This window comes from Pangasianodon hypophthalmus, chromosome 2 (assembly GCF_027358585.1).
Source record: "Pangasianodon hypophthalmus isolate fPanHyp1 chromosome 2, fPanHyp1.pri, whole genome shotgun sequence".
Classification (NCBI taxonomy): domain Eukaryota; kingdom Metazoa; phylum Chordata; class Actinopteri; order Siluriformes; family Pangasiidae; genus Pangasianodon; species Pangasianodon hypophthalmus.
In genome coordinates this window covers 35116561-35141153 of record NC_069711.1, presented here as the reverse complement: position 1 = coordinate 35141153, position 24593 = coordinate 35116561, and the positions used below count along the sequence as shown (strand labels likewise).

Below are 24593 nucleotides of genomic sequence, written 5' to 3'. Positions count from 1 at the left end.
TGCTGAGTTTTATGTTTAAGATGTTTAATCACGTGTCATTGTAGGAAAACACTGTAGTTCCTTCTTGTGATATTTTCCACAGTTTGCGTTCTGCTTTGATTTATCTAGATCTCTGTCGTTTCACGTCGTCTGTTCTAAGGCTAAACACCTAATCGATTTTGAATTGCAGAATTGCAATTTTTTTAAAAGTGCTGTTCATACGCAGCATCAGGTGCGATTCAAGGTGCGATTCACCTGATAAGTGTTCAACCTGTTAAATAACAAAACACGAAAGTAGGCTGGAGATGTAAAGTCTCGCTCGACTCCACAAACGTGATGCGTGATACGCCTAGCTGAGCTACGAGAGGACGAGCTGCAGCCGTGGCATGAAGGAAGCAAGCGCTAGTTAGCAGCAAAGATGTTGGAGGCTAGCAGTAGTGAGCCTGGACCGACAAGCAAACGAAATGAGCGAAGACGACCTCACAGACAAACAAAACTACACATCAAACGTCTGGAAATATTTTGGCTTCAGGAAGACAGACGTCCTTCAACAGCAGGGGATTTGAAGAAAAACAGCGCAAACTTCTCACCATAACACCACAAACTGATACCAGCAGCTCAGACGGAACCTGAAATCACAACATGATGAATGTTTAGCTAATCGGAATAGAAAAAAAAAATCGCATGTTAAATTGAAATTGCAGTTAGACTTTTTTTCCCAAATCGTGTAACCCGGACAGTTGACTAGCCTGACAGTGTACACGGAGATCAGACGCTGGCATCAGAGCATTTCGTACGAGTAAATGAGCACAATGAAGAACTGATAGCTGATACCAGTATCTGTACTGATGCCTCCCTAAAAACACCTGTTACCAGGTTACTGAGATGCTGCAGTGCCTCGGGGCAATACAGAGCAACCTCTGCCTCTCTTTATAGAGGTGTATAGAGGTGTATAGAGGTATATAGAGGTATATAGACATGTTACAGAGGCATTATAGAGATGTATAGAGGTGCTATAGAGGTGTATAGAAGTATATAGATGTGTTATAGAGGTGTATAGAGGTTTACAGAGGTGTATAGAGGTTTATAGAGGTGTATAGAGGTGTTATAGAGTTGTATAGAGGTGTATAGAGGTGTTATAGGGGTGTATAGAGGTGTTATAGAAGTGTAGAGAGGTATATAGACGTGTTATATAGGTGTTATAGAGTTGTATAGAGGTTACAGAGGTGTTATATAGGTGTTATAGAGGTATAAAGAGTTGTATAGAGGTGTATAGAGGTGTTATAGAGTTGTATAGAGGTTTTATTGAGGTGCATAGAGGTGTATAGACGTGTTATAGAGTTGTATAGAGGTGTATAGAGGTGTTATAGAGGTGTATAGAGCTGTTATAAAGGTGTATAGAGGGGTTATAGAGGTGTTATATAGGTGTATAGAGGTGTTATAGAGTTGTATAGAGGTGTATATAGGTGTTATAGAGTTGTATAGAGGCGTTATAAAGGTGTATAGAGTTGTATAAAGGTGTATAGAGTTGTATAGAGGTGTTATAGAGGTGTATAGAGGTGTTATAAAGGTGTATAGAGGAGTTATAGAGGTGTATAGAGGTGAATAGAGGTGTATAGAGTTGTATAGAGGTGTATAGAGGTGTATAGAGGTATTATAGAGGTGTATAGAGGTGTTATAAAGGTGTATAGAGGAGTTATAGAGGTGTATAGAGGTGTTATAGAGGTGTATAGAGGTGTTATAAAGGTGTATAGAGGAGTTATAGAGGTGTATAGAGGTGAATAGAGGTGTTATAGAGGTGTATAGAGGTGTTATAAAGGTGTATAGAGGTGTTATAGAGGTGGACCACGAGATAAAGCGAACTTGTACACTGATACACGATTTCACTGACTTTACGTTCACATTTAGGAGAATACCTACGTATGTGGTGTGTGAAGTGAGTATTCAGGGTTGCATGTGATCAGATGGAAACTGTAGCAGTGCTGATTTAGACTGCTTGAATGCTTGAATGCTTGAATGTGCATTTAAGGAAAATATTTACGCATTTACCAGTTATTTTTTTTGGCGTAGAATAAAAGCCACTTTCACCGTTCTGCATGTTTGCTAGTGTCAGCTCTCGTTTCAGCTGTGTAAAAGTTTGTACTTTGTACATTTAATTGTGAATGCTAAATGCTTAGCCAGCTAAGTTTGCTTGTAAAATTACCGTCACGTACCACAGGCTTCGAGACATCAAGGCACCAAGTCCTTTTCCTGATGCGCATGATAGTTTTTAACTTCTTACATTCAGCATTCAGATTTCCACGTCTGACTCTCAGACGTTTACTGTTCACTTCACATGGTTTAAGATGAATAACTGAGTAATTCACCAGGACATTAAGGGGTTAATGCTGTGGATAAATGTTAAAATGTTCTGTGTGTGTGTGTGTGTGTGTGTGTGAGCTAAGATCTAAGCAGTTGTGAAGTTTTGTGGGAGAAATTTGTGTCACCCGGAATGTGGGAAGGCTGTGTAAACAAAGACTAATAAAGACGTCTGAGGAGGAAAAAATGTTCATGTGGCTTTCAAGATTTATGGCAATAGACACTTCCTGTCTGCTCCTTATTCACACTCACGCACTCAATGGGCAAAAGAGGAGAAATGTTCATCACTGTTTGATGAAGAGATGTAGAGAGATGCTTCATGGCCCACTGAGAGAGAGAGAGAGAGAGAGAGAGAGAGAGACAGGTAGAGAAAGAAAGGTAGAGAAAGACAGAGAGAGACAGAGTGAGTAAGAGAGAGAGAGAGATTGGGAGAGACAGACAGAGAGAGAGAGAGATAGAGAGACAGATTGGGAGAAACAGGGAGAGAGAGACAGGTAGAGAAAGACAGAGAGAGGCAGAGTGAGTAAGAGAGAGAGAGAGAGAGAGATTGGGAGAAACAGGGAGAGAGAGACAGGTAGAGAAAGAGAGAGAGAGTGAGACAGATTGGGAGAGACAGGGAGAGACAGACAGGTAGAGAAAGAGAGGGAGAGATTGAAAGACAGAGAGACAGAGCGCGAGACAGGCAAGGAGAGACATTTAAACACTTTTGTTTTAAAACATTACATAAAAAATACATCATTTTTGTCATTATTTGAGAAAAAATAATCAATTAATCAATTAACCAATTAACTAATTAGCAGTGAAAAGTAAGACTGGCAGGTTGATGAACAGTAACGATCGTCTCTTTAACACTCCACATCATTTTAAAGAAATTCACGTTTTGTGTTAGCTGGTAATGTGTGTATTCTGCGGCTACTCGAGATTCTACTAAAGACTCAAACAACATCAGCAAGTGGACATTTTGAATTTCATTCCTGCACTGCTGGGATTTCAGAACAGCCACTTCAGCTTGTCCTAACAAAACGTTAGCAAGCTTACGCTCCCGTTGCCAAGAACGTCTATATCTACTACCAAAAATATACAGTGTCTTATTAAATGAAAACCCAAGTTTAGACCTCAGTTTATCAGGAAACACAAACAAAAGCACCAAGTGAAAACAATCACAAAACAGACGAAAAACATTTTCACTAGCATTACAAAAGGAACATGCTGGTAAAACTAACATATTAAATCTGGAAACAAAATTATTAGTGGCCACTGTACAGTGAATTATCCTCCACTGAAGATCTCCACTTCTCTGAACATCTCCACTTTCCTGAACATCTCCACTTCTCTGAACATCTCCTCTTCTCTGAACATCTCCTCTTCTCTGAACATCTCCACTTCTCTGAACATCTCCACTTCCCTGAAGATCTCCACTTCTCTGAACATCTCCACTTCCCTGAAGATCTCCACTTCCCTGAAGATCTCCACTTCTCTGAACATCTCCTCTTCTCTGAACATCTCCACTTCTCTGAACATCTCCTCTTCTCTGAACATCTCCACTTCCCTGAAGATCTCCACTTCTCTGAACATCTCCACTTCCCTGAAGATCTCCACTTCTCTGAACATCTCCACTTCTCTGAACATCTCCACTTCTCTGTGGTATTGGAGGCTTATAGAAGAGAAGGAGCGACCTCGTCAGAGGCGGAAAGATGAACCCTCTGTTTACTATCTACCCTTTCTCTTAATTATCTGTGATGAGCGTATTTTACACATGTATGATAAAAATCTTTTTGACTCACACTGCTACACTGCACCTTCTTACCTCAAACTGTGAGCATGTGCACTGGCCCACTTTCACACATCCTGCACTAATGTACAGTTAATATCTCTATTTTTATTTTCCTACATTTTTATATTTATGCTCATAGTTTTCATAGCTTTATAGTTTCTTTATATTTATAACTTTCTCTTCTCTCTTTTACTTCATTATCTTCATTATTCATAAGCACCAGTACACCAAGACAGATTCCTTGTACATGTAAACCCACGGTGCTCCTCAATAAAGGATTTTTCCAACAGATTGAAAATCTAAGACTTCATACCCCTTCAACAAAGAAACCTGGCCATTTCTATTCATTCCCAATTTTTTTGGTTTAACCTTTAAAACAGGAAAAGTCTGAGGCATCACACCATCATGAATAACATCGTTTAAAAAGAGCAATAATTCAGGAGGAAAAGAGGCTTTAAGACTATCAACAAAACCATCCATAATCCTTACAGTGCAAATCAAACTAATCGATAATTCTTATTATTCCTACTTTAGAGAGAATGGCAATAAATGAACTCAGTACAGATGATTGTATTTTCAACAAAGGATTAAAAAACATTATTCATTATTGTCTCTTATCATCTCTCAAGTCCTCATGCTCTCAGAACTGATGCATAACAATCTACATAAGACCATTTCTAATTATATGACTTTTCGATTAAAAACAACTGTCTGTCCAGCTTTACATTGGTCATGTTTTGAAGAAAAGTAAGGCTTGATTGCTATCCAAGGTGCTCTGTCTGTCCAATAAAGTAGCTTTTGCAGTGTTTGCGGTCTCATTGCCTTCATCAGTCTCATTGCCTTCATCAGTCTCATTGCCTTCATCAGTCTCATTGCCTTCATCTTTGACTCCACATGGATGAGGCCGTGTCCTTCCTCTGCCACAGGCAGGTAAAGAGCCCCAGGTGGAAGCCAATGGTGACCATTCCAGAGAAAATCTGTATCTTTAAGAAGAAATGTTTAGGAGGATTCAAAACTGTAAGCTTATGCCACAACACTGAAACTGCCAGATTGTTAATGACTGAACACCTTCCTCTGTACGAGAGTGCGGAAGAATCCATCTCCACCTCTGAACTCTTCCAATCACCCGCTCAGAAAGTCCTTCCCAATTCTTCTCCATACACTTATCAGTCCCAAAGTAAATCCCAAGGATTTTAAAGCCATCCCGGATCCAAGTACACTGCTGAGGAAGTGGAGGAAGTGGAGGAGCTTCTATTTCCCTCCAGTCTCCCATCAGTAATGTTTAATGTTGTACATTTCCCTAGTTTATACGAGCACCTGTCCAAGCAAGATGTTAAGTCGACTATATCATCAGAATTACGTACAGAAACAGTCACATCATCAGCATAAGCTGTAAGTTTACTGGAGTTACATCTGGGGAACCAGAAATGCCCACATCATTTAACTTATTCCTTCATGAAGCCGACAAAGGTTCAGCTGAAATGGCGTACAATAATCCAGAAAGTGGGCAGCGCTGTTTTACGTCAGGAACCATTAATTCTGAGCATACTGTAAATATTATTGTACAGCCGCTTAATAAGGGCCACAAAGTGTGACCCAAAACCAAAAGCCTCCAGAGTCTTACAAAGATACCAAAGATCCACCGTATCCAAGGCTTCTTCTTGATCAAGAGAAAAAATGTCTTTTCCCAACAGATATCAAATCTCTATTGGAAAACTGTTTGTTTAGGAATAAATGTGTTTGATCTTCATGAATTACACTTGATATATGACAGTATCTTCAAATCTACAGTGCCGATGTTTTAAAAGCCCTGAGTTTCCTTTTCTTTGGGAATTAGAGTTAAAACAGCTCTTAGACAACTGAGAGGAAGAATCCCCTGATTAATGCATTCCAGCAGAATGCATAAAAATCCTGTCCAATCAAATTCCCAAAGCATTTATAAAACTCCACTGTCAGGCCAGTCTGTCTCTCCCAGGAGACTTCCCAGGATTCAGCTCTAGAAATCTCAGAAAACTTAAGAGAGCTCTCGTTCTAAATCTTGTTCTGAAATTTGATTGCGATCACGTAAGAGCTCATCTACAGCTGATTCTTCATGATTCATCATTTCTCATAAAATGACAGAGGAGAGGTTAATTTCCTGACGATCACTTATTTCTCAGCCATTGAGAAGTTTGAAATAGTGAAGGTGCTTCTATGCTGTGGGGGAATCCATATCGTTTAAAGGAGTGTATCTGGCTCTAATTACGGCTCCTTTTCCTCTTTTCTGCAATAAATTCTTAGAAGAAATTTATTTCTTTCAATATCAGTGAGAGATGAATCATCATTATTGCTGTGAATATTTCACTGAAGGATGTTTTGTTCCTTCACTTTCTCTCTCAGGGCTCTAGTGCTGTGTGCAGTACACTGCGGACGAAACGTTTTTATCTGCACTTCGCTTGAATCCCACCCCTGACTTCACCATGAGAAACTCTCTCTCTCCTCGCTGAGCTTTCCAAAAAAAGATGACGAGCATAAATAAAAAGATAATGTTGAAGTGGATTATTATTAAAATGCCAGTATGAACAGTAAGATGGAATAAGAGAAACAGAAACAGTCAGAAATATAGATGTGATCAGACAAAACGTTTGGTGAAACAGAAACACCAGAAAATCCGCCCGGTTATTAGCTGCAACATAAAAGCGATCGAGTCTCGCCCCGGACGTTTCATTAGAATTTCGTTTGAGCCAGCTGGATTGTCAAACCCCTGGAAAGATATTTCTCCATAAATCAATACGACTATGATAATTAATTAAAGATCTCAGTGCTTCATCTGAACAAGGATGAGGTTCGTCATGACTCCTATCTACAGCTCGATCTGAAGTGCAGTTAAAATCACTCACTAACACAACGATCTGATACACCTTCAGAGAGTTTTTCCAAAAAGGATATACGTTCATATCCTATATACGGAGCATAAACATTAAAAAAAGAAATATTGTGAACACCTAAGGCAACATCCACTCGTGGAATCCGATCAGAAATGATCTCAGACGCAGAAGACGGAGTGTTTCCTCGCGGTTAAAGGAGCATTGCGACGCCTGCTCTCAGATTTATACACGACTATACACTATCCTTCCATTCAGTCATCACTGCATTTGATTTTAAACATCCACATGTCTCTTGTAATGAAATTATATCTGCTTTTTTTAGCTGTAAATATTCAAACAAAGCAGCATCTCTTTTTGTGTGTCTCTCGACAACCTTTAATATTAAAAGAGCCGATATTAAAGAAGTCATAGGGACGATAAACCGAGCTTCAAACAGCCACAGCACAAATACGACACACTCGTCCTAGTCTCAGTGATGTTTCACAAATCGAGTCTTCAGCCTCTTTCTTACAGCACACATGAATCTCCCGAGTTCCTCTAAAGCAGCTTTTCTCATGGCAATAGCACATGATTCACAGAAAAGCCTTAAATTTGGAAAATATGTTTCATGTTTTGTTCTCCTCTGATTTTCTGTACCATCAAGGAAAAGATTCAGCTGTTGAACTGTGCAGTAGGAAGCATTTGTTTTAAACGTGAAACTTCCTGGAGAGGTCGCATCGATATTGTCTCCACAGCTATCTGAATATTCGCTATCAGAATGATAAAGACGCCGGAGATCATCATTTTCCAGAGCATCTAACGCCACTGTGTGTTTCTGTGAGTCTAGGCTAGAGTTTACGAATCCATCAGATTCTTCACTCCCTCCAGCTCCACTTGCTCTCTGAAGTGCTTTAAATCCCTCGCGCCATCAACAGCACCGGCTTCTGCACCATCCTGGAGCTGGACCTCCACGCTAGCGCATTCGACATTTTCACTTTCATTCATAACACTGAATTATTACAAGTACTCACTGAATCAGCAGCAGGAAGAGAGTATAATCTTTACCCAATACTGTTTCACTGCAACACTCAAATCCTGATATTCAGCATCCAATAGCATGAAAAACTGTCTTCTAAAAGACATAATGTGTTTCAAATCTGGATTATTTAATCCCAGAGGAATCACCTCCACTGAGCTGACAAGTTGGACGTAGCGCACAAGAAGCGCTCAGGCGTATTGTTTGAAAGAATAAACTTTTTCGAGGGGTTGAATGAAAACATCTCTCAACTCAAAGCTCCACCGTAGCTAACGCTTTCGAAAAGATAAAAGATAATAACAGCATTATTCTTCCGTGACGCAGATAAAATGTTTCGTGCTCCAGTTTCATTTCCGATTGCTATCAAGCGATCTTCCCCTCACTCCGAATCATCTGGTCCACATTCACAGCCAAGCCGGGAAGTCAGGAGTCTGAGCCCAGAACCAGCACACACTCAGCACTACACACTACACACTACACACTACTGCACTACACACTACACACTCAGCACTACACACTACACACTACACACTACTGCACTACACACTACACACTACAGCACTACACACTACACACTACACACTACACACTACAGCACTACACACTACACACTACTGCACTACACACTACACACTCAGCACTACACACTACACACTACAGCACTACACACTACACACTACTGCACTACACACTACACACTACACACTACTGCACTACACACTACACACTCAGCACTACACACTACAGCACTACACACTACACACTACACACTCAGCACTACACACTACACACTACACACTACAGCACTACACACTACTGCACTACACACTACACACTCAGCACTACACACTACAGCACTACACACTACACTAGATCAGCACTACACACTACACACTACAGCACTACACACTCAGCACTACACACTACACACTACACACTCAGCACTACACACTACACACTACAGCACTACACACTACAGCACTACACACTACACACTCAGCACTACACACTACAGCACTACAGCACTACACACTACACACTCAGCACTACACACTACACACTACACACTCAGCACTACACACTACACACTACACACTCAGCACTACACACTACACACTACACACTACTGCACTACACACTACACACTCAGCACTACACACTACAGCACTACACACTACACACTCAGCACTACACACTACACACTACAGCACTACACACTACACACTACACACTCAGCACTACACACTACAGCACTACACACTACACACTACACACTCAGCACTACACACTACACACTACACACTACAGCACTACACACTACACACTACAGCACTACACACTACACACTACACACTACTGCACTACACACTACACACTTAGCACTACACACTACTGCACTACACACTACACACTACACACTACTGCACTACACACTACACACTCAGCACTACACACTACACACTACACACTACAGCACTACACACTACACACTACACACTCAGCACTACACACTACACACTACAGCACTACACACTACACACTACACACTACAGCACTACACACTACTGCACTACACACTACACACTCAGCACTACACACTACAGCACTACACACTACACTAGATCAGCACTACACACTACACACTACAGCACTACACACTCAGCACTACACACTACACACTACACACTCAGCACTACACACTACACACTACAGCACTACACACTACAGCACTACACACTACACACTCAGCACTACACACTACAGCACTACAGCACTACACACTACACACTCAGCACTACACACTACACACTACACACTCAGCACTACACACTACACACTACACACTCAGCACTACACACTACACACTACACACTACTGCACTACACACTACACACTCAGCACTACACACTACAGCACTACACACTACACACTCAGCACTACACACTACAGCACTACACACTACACACTACACACTCAGCACTACACACTACACACTACAGCACTACACACTACACACTACACACTACTGCACTACACACTACACACTTAGCACTACACACTACTGCACTACACACTACACACTACACACTACAGCACTACACACTACAGTACTACACACTCAGCACTACACACTACACACTACTGCACTACAGCACTACACACTACACACTTAGCACTACACACTACACACTACTGCACTACACACTACACACTACAGCACTACACACTACACACTACAGTACTACACACTACACACTCAGCACTACACACTACACACTACTGCACTACACACTACACACTACACACTACAGCACTACACACTACAGTACTACACACTCAGCACTACACACTACACACTACTGCACTACAGCACTACACACTACACACTTAGCACTACACACTACACACTACTGCACTACACACTACACACTACAGCACTACACACTACACACTACAGTACTACACACTACACACTCAGCACTACACACTACACACTACTGCACTACAGCACTACACACTCAGCACTACACACTCGAGCAGATCAGCACTACACACTACAGCACTACACACTACACTAGATCAGCACTACACACTACACACTACAGCACTACACACTCAGCACTACACACTACACACTACACACTCAGCACTACACACTACACACTACAGCACTACACACTACAGCACTACACACTACACACTCAGCACTACACACTACAGCACTACAGCACTACACACTACACACTCAGCACTACACACTACACACTACACACTCAGCACTACACACTACACACTACACACTCAGCACTACACACTACACACTACACACTACTGCACTACACACTACACACTCAGCACTACACACTACAGCACTACACACTACACACTCAGCACTACACACTACACACTACAGCACTACACACTACACACTACACACTCAGCACTACACACTACAGCACTACACACTACACACTACACACTCAGCACTACACACTACACACTACACACTACAGCACTACACACTACACACTACAGCACTACACACTACACACTACACACTACTGCACTACACACTACACACTTAGCACTACACACTACTGCACTACACACTACACACTACACACTACTGCACTACACACTACACACTCAGCACTACACACTACACACTACACACTACAGCACTACACACTACACACTACACACTCAGCACTACACACTACACACTACAGCACTACACACTACACACTACACACTACAGCACTACACACTACTGCACTACACACTACACACTCAGCACTACACACTACAGCACTACACACTACACTAGATCAGCACTACACACTACACACTACAGCACTACACACTCAGCACTACACACTACACACTACACACTCAGCACTACACACTACACACTACAGCACTACACACTACAGCACTACACACTACACACTCAGCACTACACACTACAGCACTACAGCACTACACACTACACACTCAGCACTACACACTACACACTACACACTCAGCACTACACACTACACACTACACACTCAGCACTACACACTACACACTACACACTACTGCACTACACACTACACACTCAGCACTACACACTACAGCACTACACACTACACACTCAGCACTACACACTACAGCACTACACACTACACACTACACACTCAGCACTACACACTACACACTACAGCACTACACACTACACACTACACACTACTGCACTACACACTACACACTTAGCACTACACACTACTGCACTACACACTACACACTACACACTACAGCACTACACACTACAGTACTACACACTCAGCACTACACACTACACACTACTGCACTACAGCACTACACACTACACACTTAGCACTACACACTACACACTACTGCACTACACACTACACACTACAGCACTACACACTACACACTACAGTACTACACACTACACACTCAGCACTACACACTACACACTACTGCACTACAGCACTACACACTCAGCACTACACACTCGAGCAGATCAGCACTACACACTACTGCACTACACACTACAGCACTACACACTACACACTACACACTACACACTCAGCACTACACACTACACACTACACACTCAGCACTACACACTACACACTACTGCACTACACACTACAGCACTACACACTACACACTCAGCACTACACACTACAGCACTACACACTACACACTACACACTACTGCACTACACACTACAGCACTACTGCACTACAGCACTACACACTCAGCACTACACACTACAGCACTACACACTACACACTCAGCACTACACACTACACACTACACACTACAGCACTACACACTACAGCACTACAGCACTACACACTACACACTCAGCACTACACACTACACACTACACACTCAGCACTACACACTACACACTACACACTACACACTCAGCACTACACACTACACACTACAGCACTACAGCACTACACACTACACACTACACACTCAGCACTACACACTACTGCACTACACACTACTGCACTACACACTACACACTACAGCACTACACACTACACTAGATCAGCACTACACACTACACACTACAGCACTACACACTACAGCACTACACACTACACTAGATCAGCACTACACACTACACACTACAGCACTACACACTACACTAGATCAGCACTACACACTACAGCACTACACACTACACACTACAGCACTACACACTACAGTACTACACACTACACACTCAGCACTACACACTACACACTACTGCACTACAGCACTACACACTCAGCACTACACACTCGAGCAGATCAGCACTACACACTACTGCACTACACACTACAGCACTACACACTACACACTCACCACTACACACTACACACTACACACTCAGCACTACACACTACACACTACTGCACTACACACTACAGCACTACACACTACACACTCAGCACTACACACTACACACTACACACTACAGCACTACACACTACACACTACAGCACTACACACTACACACTACACACTACTGCACTACACACTACACACTTAGCACTACACACTACTGCACTACACACTACACACTACACACTACTGCACTACACACTACACACTCAGCACTACACACTACACACTACACACTACAGCACTACACACTACACACTACACACTCAGCACTACACACTACACACTACACACTACACACTACAGCACTACACACTACTGCACTACACACTACACACTCAGCACTACACACTACAGCACTACACACTACACTAGATCAGCACTACACACTACACACTACAGCACTACACACTCAGCACTACACACTACACACTACACACTCAGCACTACACACTACACACTACAGCACTACACACTACAGCACTACACACTACACACTCAGCACTACACACTACAGCACTACAGCACTACACACTACACACTCAGCACTACACACTACACACTACACACTCAGCACTACACACTACACACTACACACTCAGCACTACACACTACACACTACACACTACTGCACTACACACTACACACTCAGCACTACACACTACAGCACTACACACTACACACTCAGCACTACACACTACAGCACTACACACTACACACTACACACTCAGCACTACACACTACACACTACAGCACTACACACTACACACTACACACTACTGCACTACACACTACACACTTAGCACTACACACTACTGCACTACACACTACACACTACACACTACAGCACTACACACTACAGTACTACACACTCAGCACTACACACTACACACTACTGCACTACAGCACTACACACTACACACTTAGCACTACACACTACACACTACTGCACTACACACTACACACTACAGCACTACACACTACACACTACAGTACTACACACTACACACTCAGCACTACACACTACACACTACTGCACTACAGCACTACACACTCAGCACTACACACTCGAGCAGATCAGCACTACACACTACTGCACTACACACTACAGCACTACACACTACACACTACACACTACACACTCAGCACTACACACTACACACTACACACTCAGCACTACACACTACACACTACTGCACTACACACTACAGCACTACACACTACACACTCAGCACTACACACTACAGCACTACACACTACACACTACACACTACTGCACTACACACTACAGCACTACTGCACTACAGCACTACACACTCAGCACTACACACTACAGCACTACACACTACACACTCAGCACTACACACTACACACTACACACTACAGCACTACACACTACAGCACTACAGCACTACACACTACACACTCAGCACTACACACTACACACTACACACTCAGCACTACACACTACACACTACACACTACACACTCAGCACTACACACTACACACTACAGCACTACAGCACTACACACTACACACTACACACTCAGCACTACACACTACTGCACTACACACTACTGCACTACACACTACACACTACAGCACTACACACTACACTAGATCAGCACTACACACTACACACTACAGCACTACACACTACAGCACTACACACTACACTAGATCAGCACTACACACTACACACTACAGCACTACACACTACACTAGATCAGCACTACACACTACAGCACTACACACTACACACTACAGCACTACACACTACAGTACTACACACTACACACTCAGCACTACACACTACACACTACTGCACTACAGCACTACACACTCAGCACTACACACTCGAGCAGATCAGCACTACACACTACTGCACTACACACTACAGCACTACACACTACACACTCACCACTACACACTACACACTACACACTACACACTACTGCACTACACACTACAGCACTACTGCACTACAGCACTACACACTCAGCACTACACACTACAGCACTACACACTACACACTACACACTCAGCACTACACACTACACACTACACACTCAGCACTACACACTACACACTACTGCACTACACACTACAGCACTACACACTACACACTCAGCACTACACACTACACACTACACACTACACACTACACACTCAGCACTACACACTACACACTACAGCACTACACACTACAGCACTACAGCACTACACACTACACACTACACACTCAGCACTACACACTACAGCACTACACACTACACACTCAGCACTACACACTACAGCACTACAGCACTACACACTACACACTACACACTCAGCACTACACACTACACACTACAGCACTACACACTACAGCACTACACACTACACACTACAGCACTACACACTACACACTACTGCACTACACACTACTGCACTACACACTACTGCACTACACACTACACACTACAGCACTACACACTACACTAGATCAGCACTACACACTACACACTACAGCACTACACACTACAGCACTACACACTACACACTACAGCACTACACACTACACACTACAGCACTACACACTACACACTACAGCACTACACACTACACTAGATCAGCACTACACACTACACACTACAGCACTACACACTACACACTACAGCACTACACACTACACTAGATCAGCACTACACACTACACACTACAGCACTACACACTACACTAGATCAGCACTACACACTACAGCACTACACACTACACACTACAGCACTACACACTACACTAGATCAGCACTACACACTACACACTACAGCACTACACACTACACACTACACTAGATCAGCACTACACACTACACACTACAGCACTACACACTACACTAGATCAGCACTACACACTACACACTACAGCACTACACACTACACTAGATCAGCACTACACACTACACACTACAGCACTACACACTACACACTACAGCACTACACACTACACTAGATCAGCACTACACACTACACACTACAGCACTACACACTACAGCACTACACACTACACTAGATCAGCACTACACACTACAGCACTACACACTACACTAGATCAGCACTACACACTACACACTACTGCACTACACACTACACTAGATCAGCACTACACACTACACACTACAGCACTACACACTACACTACAGCACTACACACTACACTAGATCAGCATTACACACTACACACTACAGCACTACACACTACACACTACAGCACTACACACTACACACTACACACTACAGCACTACACACTACACACTACACTACAGCACTACACACTACACTAGATCAGCACTACACACTACACACTACTGCACTACACACTACACACTACAGCACTACACACTACACTAGATCAGCACTACACACTACACACTACTGCACTACACACTACACACTACACACTACTGCACTACACACTACACACTACACTAGATCAGCACTACACACTACAGCACTACACACTACACACTACACACTACTGCACTACACACTACAGCACTACACACTACACACTACACACTACACACTACTGCACTACACACTACACACTACACTAGATCAGCACTACACACTACACACTACTGCACTACAGCACTACACACTACACTAGATCAGCATTACACACTACACACTACTGCAGAGCGAATAGTCATGCTGGAAGGAGAGAAAAAGAGAAAAGTAAGTTTCAGTCTCTCATTCATTCACTCATTCACACGCTCCCCACATTCACTCTGCACATGCGCCCGAGAGAGAGAGAGAGAGAGAGAGAGAGAGACTGTGAGAGACACGGAGACAGACGGGGAGAGAAAGACAGAGAGAGAGAGGGAGAGAGAGACAGAAAAAGAGAGAAAGAGGGAGAGAAAGATTGAAAGACAGAGTGAGTGGGAGGGAGAGAGGGAGAGAAAGACAGAGAGAGAGTAAGAGACAGACTGGGAGAGATGGAGAGAAAGACTGAAAGAGAGAGTGAATGAGAGAGACAGATAGGTAGAGGGAGATAGTGAGAGAGAGAGACAAAGAGAGAGAGAGACAGGGAGTAACAAAGAGAGAGAGAGAGAGAGAAAGCACACATAGAACTGAATAGAATTGAGTAAGAGAAAGAGTGAGTGAGAGACAGATGGACAGAAAGACAGAAAGAGAGAGAGAGAGGGAGATAAAGAGACAGACTGGTAGAGAGAGAGAGAGAGTGGGAGAAAGACAGAGAGAGAGAGAGGGAGATAAAGAGACAGACTGGTAGAGAGAGAGAGAGAGAGAGAGAGGGAGGGAGAGAGAGGGAGAGAGAGATGAATAAGTTATGAGATGTGTGATATTTAATGTGTACTTTTACACACTGTTTTGATTATTGGTTATATTTGTGTATTAAAATGACAGAAGTCGTTGCCATGGTTACACTTATCTAACATAACACATCCTGCAGTCAGTATACAGAACCTGATTTATCAGAAAGATAAAAAAATATCAAAAATATCAGAAAGAATTAGTTTTTCATGAGAATGTAATCTAGCCCAGGTCGGTCTCGTCGCTGTGTGCAGCGCTAGAGGAGATTAAAGGGTTAAGGGAACAGTTTTACTCGCAGACAGACAGATTAACAATCCGCTATCCTGTACATCATCACATCTGTACATCATCACATCTGTACATCACATCTGTACATCGTCACATCTGTACATCATCACATCTGTACATCGTCACATCTGTACATCGTCACATCTGTACATCACATCTGTACATCGTCACATCTGTACATCATCACATCTGTACATCACATCTGTACATCATCACATCTGTACATCACATCTGTACATCGTCACATCTGTATATCACATCTGTACATCATCACATCTGTACATCATCACATCTGTACATCACCACATCTGTACATCATACAATGCATCATCACTAGCTCAGAGCTAACTCGTGCTAGCAGTGTGAGATGAGCTTAGCTTACTTAGCGCACAGAGGAACTAATATTCACAAAAGTCTCTTCAGTCTGCATGTGTAACGTCGGATCGTCCACATCGGCATGGAGATAAATAAAGCAAAGTGAGGAGAAGACGAGCCACACGGGGGCCCGATATCGATACCCGCCTGGTTCTGATCCACATCCTCTTCCCCTCTCTCACTCCCCTGAAGTCAATTTTACGCTCTGTAAGTTTAATAGGAAAGTCAGTAGCCCTGAAGCGTTACTCCATTGAAGTGGTGTGAAAGCTCGTTAAAGTCCAGCGAGGACAATAAATTCCCTCTCGTCCTCACTGACACGCTAACGACAGCGAGGACCTCACACCATTATTCATCGCGATAGAGAGAGAACAGTACGCCCTCTACGCTAACCGCGTTAACCCCTGACGTTTAAGCAACATTCAGCGTGTCAGTGTAATGATTTGGGACGTAGCCGCAGCCGGAGTCTCGTGGTCGTGACTGGGAAAGCTTTGTTGTGGCCGCTAATTGCTTTGCTGGCTACTTAACACAACATGCTACTTCGACCTGCCATTTAGCGCACGAGCGTGCGGTTTTGGGACGTAGCCCGTGATTGTGTGTGATTGGCTGGCGCTCTTTTGATGACATCATCTCATGGCTGGCTGTCAGAACACTCCTCTGAACAGTAGCTGATTTAAACACACACACAGCCATTCACGTTTCACTTCCACCACGTTTTTGGAAGCGTCCCAGCAGCAGGAGCGAGCGAGTGAGCGAGTTTTCCTCCTATCGTAACCGCGCCGTGCCAGTTTGGATTTCCCGTGACCAGACGCGGTGCCCCAGCAGTCATTTCCCGAAAGACGTTTACACGAAACGCCAGGAGTGTTTGAGTTTTAGGGGCCGCGTTCGTTTCTGCAAATACCACAGCAGGTGACGGCTGAGTCTTAAATCGAGCCAGAGAAGAAACGCTGCCTAAGAAAACAACATCGAGATCCTCACCCACACACACACACAGACGCACACACACACACACACACACGCCTTCCACGACTTAAAAAAAAAGCAGCAAATCATCCTGAACTCCGGAGCGAGTGGAAACTGAGTCACCTTTTACCATCAGGCTTTAGAGTGGATTTTACTGTCACACCCTTTAACCTTCCTGCTGAAGTGCTCACTACACTGCACCCTTCACATCCCGCTCTTAAAGCGCCTCGTCCTCTCGCTCGCGGTCCGGTCACGATGATTCCTCCTCACGCTGTACCACATCCTGCACAGTAAAGTGTGCTGTGAATTCTGTAACAGTGTGTGTGACAGCGCGGGTCTCCGTTTCCGATTATACGATGAAGATCCTCTAACGATAGACCTGTGATTAAAGAACGTCACGTCATTAATCAGCGTGATCCGGAAACCAGCTGGTGCAGGAAATAAACACACACACACACACACACACTCTTCACAGTGAGCTCTGAGGAGGTTTTTCTCTCCATTAGCGTGTTTCCTTTACGCTTCTCCATCAACGCTACCGTATCTGTAGCCGCGCCGTGAGTCTGCCGTCGTCCTATTGGTGGATTTTAAACGAGTGCCGTAGCACTCTCTGTCTCTCTCTCTCGCTCTCTCTCTCCATCTCTCTGTCTTTCTCTCTGTCTGTCTGTCTCTCTCTCTCGCTCTGTTTGTATCTCTCCCTCTCTCTGTTTCTCTCTCTGTCTTTCTCTCTGTCTCTCTCCCTCTGTCTGTCTCTCTCTTGCTCTCTGTCTCTCTCACTCTCTCTTTGTATCTCTCTCTCTCTCTCTCTCTCCCTCTGTCTCTCTCTGTCTCCCTCTTTGTCTCTGTCTCTCTCTCTTGCTCTCTCTCTATTTGTGTCTCTCTCTTTGTCTCTCTCTGTCTGTCTATCTGTCTCTCTGTCTCTGTCTCTTTTTCTCTCTCGGTTAATAATCACAGTGACTCTAGCTAATCATGGGTGTCTGTGACTCTTCTTTAGGAAGTGAAAGAGTTTAAGGCTTTGGGCTCCTGAGCAGAAGGTCATGAGTTCAGATCCCAGCGCTTCCTCACATCCATGCGTGTGTCCTTGAGCAAGACCTTAACTCCTCATCTGCTCAGTTTTATCCTGTTTCAAAGCAAATGTCTTACTGCGTAACATTTTTCTGACCGCTTGGTTGGGTGTTCATCAGGGGAGAGAGCTGAGCGCTCTGCGTTTCATGAACAGAACGTGAGGATTATTTACAGCTCGCGTTTGAGGAAGCTTATTTAACATGTCGAAGCTGTAGATTAAGATCTAGCGGCGTCTTTAGCAGACAATATAAACAGTAACGCAGTGACAGACTCACAGGCGAGGACTCACACTAAACTCATCAGCTGCGGTGGATACACTCATCACGCTGTCAGACGGATACACTCATCACGCTGTCAGACTGATACACTCATCACGCTGTCAGACGGATACACTCATCACGCTGTCAGACTGATACACTCATCACGCTGTCAGACGGATACACTCATCACGCTGTCGGACGGATACACTCATCACGCTGTCGGACTGATACACTCATCACGCAGTCGGACGGATACACTCATCACGCTGTCGGACGGATACACTCATCACGCTGTCGGACGGATACACTCATCACGCTGTCAGACTGATACACTCATCACGCTGTCAGACTGATACACTCATCACGCTGTCAGACGGATAACTCATCACGCTGTCAGACTGATACACTCATCACGCTGTCGGACGGATACACTCATCACGCTGTCGGACTGATACACTCATCACGCAGTCGGACGGATACACTCATCACGCTGTCGGACGGATACACTCATCACGCTGTCGGACGGATACACTCATCACGCTGTCAGACTGATACACTCATCACGCTGTCAGACTGATACACTCATCACGCTGTCGGACTGATACACTCATCACGCTGTCGGACTGATACACTCATCACGCTGTCAGGCGGATACACTCATCACGCTGTCAGGCGGATACACTCATCACGCTGTCGGACTGATACACTCATCACGCTGTCGGACGGATACACTCATCACGCTGTCGGACGGATGCACTCATCACGCTGTCAGACGGATACACTCATCACGCTGTCAGACGGATACACTCATCACGCCGTCAGACGGATACACTCATCACGCTGTCAGATGGATAACTCAGCAGCACCTCGTACAGCTCCATGGACTAATTTGATGAGATAATATGTGTATATAAGGTTTAGGGGTGTAAGCCGTACACTCATCACGCTGTCAGACTGATACACTCATCACGCAGTCGGACGGATACACTCATCACGCTGTCGGACGGATACACTCATCACGCTGTCGGACGGATACACTCATCACGCTGTCGGACGGATACACTCATCACGCTGTCGGACTGATACACTCATCACGCTGTCGGACTGATACACTCATCACGCTGTCAGGCGGATACACTCATCACGCTGTCAGGCGGATACACTCATCACGCTGTCAGGCGGATACACTCATCACGCTGTCAGACTGATACACTCATCACGCCGTCAGACGGATGCACTCATCACGCCGTCAGACGGATACACTCATCACGCCGTCAGACGGATACACTCATCACGCTGTCAGGCGGATACACTCATCACGCTGTCAGGCGGATACACTCATCACGCTGTCAGACTGATACACTCATCACGCAGTCGGACGGATACACTCATCACGCTGTCGGACGGATACACTCATCACGCTGTCGGACGGATACACTCATCACGCTGTCGGACTGATACACTCATCACGCTGTCGGACTGATACACTCATCACGCTGTCAGGCGGATACACTCATCACGCTGTCAGACTGATACACTCATCACGCCGTCAGACGGATACACTCATCACGCTGTCAGGCGGATACACTCATCACGCTGTCAGGCGGATACACTCATCACGCTGTCAGACTGATACACTCATCACGCTGTCGGACAGATGCACTCATCACGCCGTCAGACGGATACACTCATCACGCCGTCAGGCGGATACACTCATCACGCTGTCAGGCGGATACACTCATCACGCTGTCAGGCGGATACACTCATCACGCTGTCAGACGGATACACTCATCACGCTGTCAGACGGATAACTCATCACGCTGTCAGACGGATACACTCATCACGCTGTCGGACGGATACACTCATCACGCTGTCAGATGGATAACTCAGCAGCACCTCGTACAGCTCCATGGACTAATTTGATGAGATAATATGTGTATATAAGGTTTAGGGGTGTAAGCCGTAGACAAAGCAGCTTCGTTCGGCTCAGATGTCTCGAATGTTTGTGGGTTCCTTCGTTCCAGACGTGCCGCATGTGATCCGCGCGGCAGCCCGTTTTTAAAGACGGCTGTGATGTGGCGAGAGAACTGAGGTGTTTTCAGCTGGAATTGAGCTTTTGATCGGTTTTAGTTGTCCGTCATCACTTAAACGTGTTTACACGAGCCAAACCGCCGCTGAAGAAAAACACAAAGAGACGTGAGCGCTTACACACATCCCCCTTCCCTGTTTGTCGATCGCACGCTACAAATCATATAGCAAATTTAAAGCGACGCTCTGCACCTGGAAATAATGTTTTCTGTGTGACATCACCATCTGCAGCAGAGCGGGATCACGCTAGGCGCATAGAAAAGTCTTGGAGGAGAACTTCACCTTCAGAGTTCCTGAGTTCCCTCCGCTCTGCAGGAACCGGGACTGACGCTGAGCAGCACGGAGAACACGCAGGACGCCACGCTGAAGCTGTCTCAATCTATACTGCTCACAAATCTGTGAAAAGAAACGTTCTGCTTTTCCACTCGTACCGCTGAGACACGCTTGCTGGGGTTAGTCTTTCTGTAAAGCTCATGAGCAGCCTCGATATTTATGATTTTATAATCATGCCTCATGATCAGACCTGCGCACCAGCACACCGATCTCCAGTTTTAGCTCCATACATTAAAGCTAAACCTGTGTCAGGTTCATGATTAGCTAAAGGGCTTTAATAGCGATCGTTGTGTTTGTTATGATCTCGTATGTGAACTTCTGTTATAAGAGCCCGCTTCTTGTGATTTTATTTTACGCATTTTTTTGTTGAAATGGTTCAGAATGGTTTCATTTGTTCGCTCCAGATAGAGTTTAAAAGAGTTTAAGTTTAAAACTTAGCATTCATAACCCATAAAACTTTGCTCTGTAGAGGATGATTGAGCTAAAGACGGTGTACTTGTGCTGCCTCTCGTCACGTTTTATCCCCGGTTTAAAGAGCGTAAGCAGCTGTGACATCACCGCTGACACCACACACTCCGTCACTCTTACACTCTTACACATCTCATCAGTTAAACAGGAACATGAGGGATAGAGAACTGAAGGTCCGTCTCACACACACGGCACATTCTTTTACCCCAGCATGGGGCACGCTGTGGGGGTGGGGAGCGGAGTAGAGGCTGTAGAATCTGCTGTGATGAGCTAACGGGGTAAAATACTGGCTATGGGGGTAAGATGATTCTACTTTCTGACTCTCGCAGAGCTGCAAATCGGAAAAGCCGCTCTCTGAAACCGAAGCGTCCGAGCCGCCCGCCCTCCTGCGCTCTGATTGGCCGGTAGAGAGAATGGATTCGCCTGCTGTTCTGAAAGACTGTAAAAGCTCAGACGTTGTTTCAGAAGCAGTTCTGCCGGAGCACACACCGGGTTCAGGAGAGGCGTGGCCTGGGAGGAGCGAGGTTCAGGAGAGGCGTGGCCTGGGAGGAGCGAGTGCTGACCCCTCTGTAATGAGAGGGCAGTTCAGTGATTAAAGAGGCGCTAATGTGGGAAATTGGAGGCCATTAACTAAAGGAAAAGCCAGATTAGTCCCCTGAGACTTCCTCCTTTATCTCCCTGCTCTCTCAGCAGGGGAGGAAGATGGAAAGATAAAGAGAAACACACACACACACAGAGAGAGAGAGAGAGAGAGAGAGAGAGAGAGAGAGAGAGTTTAAAGAGATGTGAGGGTGTTTAAGTGGTACAAAGAGCCGTGCTGAGAGCTGCAAGTGGACATACAATGTTTCAGACCCAGATAACACCGACACACTCCAAAGACCTTCATCATCACTCTTTATTCAGTCTCATGTATCATCATAAGCTTTCAGCATCATTTATCACCATGACAACACCTCAATCAAATTATTTACAGTGCTGTGCAAAAGTCTTAGGTGTTGTATTTTTTTAGTACAATCTTTGTTATAGATGTTTATTTTCTGACTTCTACATTATTGATTCAGTACAAAAACATTTTAGATTCCAAACATTAGTTTTCCAGCACAAAATGAAACGTTACAGAAAAATGTTTGTATGTCAGTAAAGAAAGCAGCAGATTCCATAAGAGACACTTTTCAGATAAAAACATAATGAAGGCTGCTGGGTTTCGCTGCAGAAATAAGAAGCGAGTCGACAGTCAAAGTCTCCAGAAGAACTGTGGCTGCTTCTGCAAGATGCTCAGTAACACTTCCAGCTCATTTCCTTATAAAACTGCACACACTGCACCTCAGATACTGTTTATTTATTTAAAGTGAAGGATCGTCACATTAAATACTGACTTTGTCAGTCAGTCAGTTATTTATAAAGCACATTTAAAAACAACAGCTGTTGGCCAAAGTGCTGTACAAAATTGAAGCATATACCAAAAATACAGCAGTAAACACAGAACACAGCAACAGATACGCTATAGTACACTACAGTCATGCCACTGCGCTGAC

The 24593-nt window shown here is 44.4% G+C and overlaps 1 protein-coding gene across 1 annotated transcript in view; it reads left to right on the top strand.

Annotated features, from left to right (window-relative positions):
• Positions 1 to 24593, top strand: part of ntn1a (netrin 1a) — an 85536-nt gene that overhangs the window by 21533 nt on the left and 39410 nt on the right. The gene's annotated exons all lie outside the window — the stretch shown is intronic.